This window comes from Protobothrops mucrosquamatus, unplaced genomic scaffold (genome assembly GCF_001527695.2).
Source record: "Protobothrops mucrosquamatus isolate PMUCROS unplaced genomic scaffold, P.Mucros_1.0 scaffold325, whole genome shotgun sequence".
Taxonomy (NCBI): domain Eukaryota; kingdom Metazoa; phylum Chordata; class Lepidosauria; order Squamata; family Viperidae; genus Protobothrops; species Protobothrops mucrosquamatus.
The window spans coordinates 264469-269935 of record NW_015386664.1 but is presented as its reverse complement, the minus strand read 5'-3'; positions in this window follow the sequence as shown (position 1 = coordinate 269935).

Here is a 5467-nt window from a genome sequence, read left to right as displayed (position 1 = left end):
CTGGGAGTTGAAGTCCACGAGTCATAAAAGAGCCAAGGTTGACCACCCCTGTTTTAGGGCAAAGACTCTCCATCCCCGCATCCTACTTAAGCCAGCCTTTTTTTTTCTGACCCGGGGCCGTAACATTCTGAAACTTCAACAAGAGACTGGAAGACCCTTTGTCCGGAACTGTATAAGGGTCTCCTGCTTGAGCGGGGAGAGGGTAGGGGGTTGGACTAGAAGACCTCCAAGGTCCCTTCCAACTCTCTTATTCAGTTGCGTTCTGCAGCTCCAAAAGGGGAGAAAATTGGCCGGCAAGAGGCTAAAATAGGCGGCGAAGGAGACGGGAGTTCTGCCGAAGCTGGGCGCTGCCGATCTACAGTGTTTGCTCCCGCCAGGGCATCTGGCATTGGGGGCGCCTCTTTTGGAAGATCTTCGACCCTGGCGGGGCCACACAGGCGGGAAATAACCCACGCCCCTCCCTCGCCGTTCACTCCCTCGCGTGCACAAAACGTGGGCTTCTCTGCCTTATCGGCGTTCACACACACATACCTAAAGTCTCCACCTTTTGTCTCCAATCTGACTGCGCTGCCAAATTTCCACCCCAGCATGAAATATTTAATGAAAGACTCGGCGAAACGAAACGGGCGCTTGGCCACCTGCGACATTTATCTCCCAAGTATATTAAACTTTTGCTGCTTGGCACGCTCTGAGCCGGAGAGTCAAGGTTTCCTGCATTATCTGTGCCAGCCAGGTAGAAATCGGAGAGCGTTTCCTCCAGCTGGCGATCTTTCTTCCCTCTTTCAACATTTAAAAGCAGCTTTCCAAACCTTGGAAATTGCTGGCACATGTTGACAGCTGAAAATGGGACTCCTGCTGTAATAATTTAGCTGATGTGCAGTTAATTCTATGGAAATAATACGATATGGCTCTTCTTCCCTCCGCTCACCTGTGCCGTGGCTGACTTCATGGTTTCATAGGGTCCCTGCTTTTCTTGTTAGCCTGACACCCATCTCTCACAACTGAATTTTAAAGCCAGGGGGATGTGTTCTTTTTGGGGAGAGAGAGAGAGAGAAGAGAGAGATGAAGGGACGGAGGGAGAGAGAGAGAGAGAGAGAGAGAGAGAGAGAGAGAGAGAGAGAGAGAGAGAGAGAGAGAGAAAGAGAGAGAGAGAAGGGCTGGCGTAGGGCATGTGCATAGTGCATGTTTATGATGTCTAGATGCAAAAGGTAGAAAATACCTGAGCTTTCATTTTTGGGGAGAAAAGTAGGTTTGGAGACTGTTCCCCGCAGCCAATGAATTCACGATCCATGACTTTTGGTCAAGAAGAAAATCTTGCACTTCTATTCTACATGAGTGACATCGTGATAAAAAGACATGTTTAGATGCATAAAGGCACTTTTTAATATTGCCATTTCATATATATATTTTTTTTAAAAAAAATGGATGTTAGGTTGGCCATAGGCTATTAAATGTACTTAAATGTACATTTATTAAAATGTATTTGTTAAAAGAGGGGACACCTGCAGGAATTCCCTTTTGTGCTAGGATGGTAATGTATAGAACACTCAAGTGAATGCTATTCCCTTGAGACTTATGGAACAATTGTTTCCACAAGTTTGCAAAGTGGTGCAAGCTCTACACAAAGTTTGACTCAGGCCCTGGAATTTAGATTTTTAGTAATGCCTTTCCCACGTGCATTCTAATCAGGCTGAAAGGTGCAGAAAATAAATTCCTAGAAGGAAGAAACCCCTAATAGAATTCATGAAGGCTTTTTAAAAAAATACCAGCCCAAACTTTGGAAAGTTAGAACCTCTTCAGCCAACACAACACTACAAGCACATAAATAATAAAAAAGGGGGTGGGGTGAGATAAACAGTAAGGTAGAAGTACAGGAAGTACAGACAAGTAATTTGTCTGTGCAAATCTCAAAAGGGTGGAGCTATATACAATAAGTGAAGTGTGACAGTTCACACTTGGAATTGCATTTGGAATTGTCTACCAGAGGAAAACTACAGCAACAACTTCGATGGTTCTTGATTGCGACTACTCTTTCTCAGAAAACACCAGGTGTAAAGGGAAATATCTCTTGCTGATTTGGAGCTGTGGGTTTTCTGGCACAGGGAAACGCTCCTGTAAAACTAATTGGACGATCAGGGGGTAATGCTGAAGAAATCAGAACTGTGTGAAGTTTCTTGCAGCTAGAATATCTAGCACAGTAAGCGCAGTATTATTTTGCTGATAACATACAAATCTTTGAGTTGCACCCAGTTATTTGATACTAAATAAACATCACACTCTAATTTGGACACTCCTAATTATCTCTAAAGCAAAAAAAAAAAAAATGCCTAAGTTCCTAGTGTTATCCCACCCTTTTTTCCCCTTCAGCTGAAGATGTTCCCCAGCACCAGCCATGAGTTAATTCATGAACTGAAGAAACAAAGCATTTGAAGAAGATCCAGAAGAAAAAAATGTAATGTTTTTAAATGGAATATCATTTCCATGGCAAACACGCAGCACAATCCTAAATTGCAATCTCTCCTTAGAGTCTTAGAGGAAGGTGCACTGATATAAGGAGATTTATTTGTGCATACTTGCAGGTGGAACTGGTCTGGGATTAGTTTAGAAGCTAAAGTATGTATAATGTCATATCCTTTTTTTTAAAAAAAAATAACATTTGTTCCTAATTCTTTGAATAGCTATTTAATTGCATCGATTAAACATGTCTTTCTTGATTGCATAACTCACAACAAAAATAGGATTTATTTTATTTAGAGGAAATAAACTGTTTTGTTCAAACAATTTCACTTTATTTCTTACCCTAGGGACCATCAAGATCACCCCCATCAGCCGAAATTCTCCAGATAACTCTTTCATCCTCATCCAGTTTAAGATGACTGCATAAAATATTGCAGGATTTTTACTTACACTTTCCTTTCCATTCCATTCCTATTGGTATTCTAAATTCCAGCACATGCTTAGATTCCTTCCAAATAATTATTTTCAGAATCTGGGAGATATATATATATATATCCGCGGTAGCATTTTTAATGGTATATTTCAACAACTTGGGGCAACCGTGGATACGAAAGGGCAGATTCTGCCAATATGATTCCTCTATATCGTATGGCTTTACTGTACCCAGACTAGGGGACAATCTCTTATTTAATTTGTGAGGCGGTGGTAAACTTTTTGCGACCAGTCCCAGCAGTATTTAATTTATACCTCTAATTTCTTTGAGGGCTGAATGTCTGCTCAGGAACTAGTGCCTGAAGGAGCTCTATCACGGACGGCGCGCTTTAAAATGTTTGCCGCGTCTTTAAACCTGCGCTCAGCATGCTTCCCTCCCCTCCTCGAGGGCATTTTCCAGACTTCCTTAGTTGAAGCCTGCAAATGATGCTTCCCTCTCTTGTCTTCCCTTCTTCCTCTTAAAATGGGCGTTCGGGTCCGCCTGCGACCGGGAGACCTCTGAGAGGTTTAAGTCCTCGGGGAGCTGGGCCGCGCGCTCCACCCCAACCAAAGAAAAGAAACCAGAAACGGACTTTGATTCTGTGTCAGCTGGAGTTCCGTGACTGGTTCCTAAGCCTAGCCAGCCTACTCTATTCTGCTCGTGCCCGGTCGTTTGGATGCCCCAAATATGTCTCCCACCCCCCAGCACCCCCGCAACCAAGTCGCCCCAGGTTTCGTTTTTGTTTTTTTAGGGAAGGAATTAGATTTTCCTTTGTCTGTGGAGATTCTCAGTCATCCAGGTCATGGTTGTCCCAAAGGTGCTTTTTCAAAAGACAACTGGACTTTGTTCCCCCCTCCCCCCCTCTCGGACGATATTTTTCCTTTTTCCTTGCGATAAGCTCCTAAAATTGAGAGATGAGTTTCCCAACATGATTACATTCCCTTAAAGCAAGCGCATTTTCACCGTCATCAGTTAAGTGTTCTTGGGTTATCTGGGAATATTAGAGCTAGAGTAAATAATAAGAATGAGATTTGTGGTATATCAAAGAGTAATATATTAATTATGGTACTACTCTCAGACCTCCTTTTTCAGTTGAAGGACCCATTGAAGAACTTATCATGGATAACAGGTCTTCATTCTATGAGACCTTGGCCAAAAGAGAATCAACCCATCTCTTCGCTCTTGTTCCAAACTATATCATTAACTCCTTTTCACATCCTTCTCCCACCTCAAATGTGATTCTGCCCTTTCCTTCAAGACTCATGTGAAGGTATAAGAGAGAGAGCTTATAAACTTATTAAAATTCCCCTTTTTCACCAAATAAAGTTCAAGAGCCACATTCCTCTCCTCCTATCAGCACAAAACAAGAGCCAGTCTGATGTAGTGGTTAAGGTCTTGGTCTAGAAACCAGGAGACTCCAATTCCCACCTTAGGCATGAAAGACAGCAAGGGTGACTTTGGACTAGAAACCCTGTCTCAGCTCAACCTACCTCACGTGGTTGTTCTTGTGGGGAAAATAGGAAGAGGAAGAGGTATTGGTACGTTTGCCAGCTTGAATGGTATATGAAAAAAGGCAGGCTAAAAAAATCTAAAACCAACAAACAACAACAAAAACAAAGCCACCCTAAATTTGTTCATCCCCATCCCAATATCTCTCCTGTCTCTGTTGCACCAATTGCAGCTCCCGATTAGCAAATGCACCATTTATGATAAGCACACTGATTGAATTGGTTCCCCAACAGGCAAAGGAAAAGCATCTTCCCATGGGGTCACTGCAACACAAATGGGGCGAATCAGACGTTTGTCTCTCCTTTCATATGTCATTGGCTCCTCCTGGGAGTTGTTGTGTTATCCTGGTTGCCATTATTATTTTGTGAAATGAAGGGAGAAGACAGGTCCCAGTCATAAACATGTACCTGTCTAAAGATGACATCCCAGTACAGGCAGATACAGCTACAGCTACACAGACGCTGAGTTGACACCCAAGAAGATATCATTGTCTTGTGTGGTAGGAAAACCTAAGCTTACCACCTTTTAAGCAACCACATCTGTTAACTTTTTCAGGGGGAAAGTAACTGCATTAGTAAAAGCCTTTTTCAACACCTTTCCTTATTTTCAAGATACTGTAGAGAGGAGGAATGGGACTCAGATACAATATTATGTAGCCAATTTAGAACTGATTGATATAACGGATGCTCTGCTCTGCTCTGCTGTAGCTGGTTGAGAATTGCAAAAAATCTGTTCTCCTCTTCTTTGCATGGTTGAAAGTATAGAAAAGAAGCTAATTTAAAAAACCCCACTGGGATGGATAGGAAAGGATCCTAAGATTACACTCCAAATAAAATAAAAGAGTAAATGCTGGAAGAGAAGCTGCAGGGGCAGATCCTAATAGTAGGGGGCACGTCTGCCTCTTCCAGCACAGGTCCAAAGACACCTGCAGTGGGTCACTAGAGTCTTCCCCCATGACTATGAGAACCAAACCATAATAAACTGTATACCCCTTAAACCATTGATTTAAACCAATACTGGTTTAAGAAG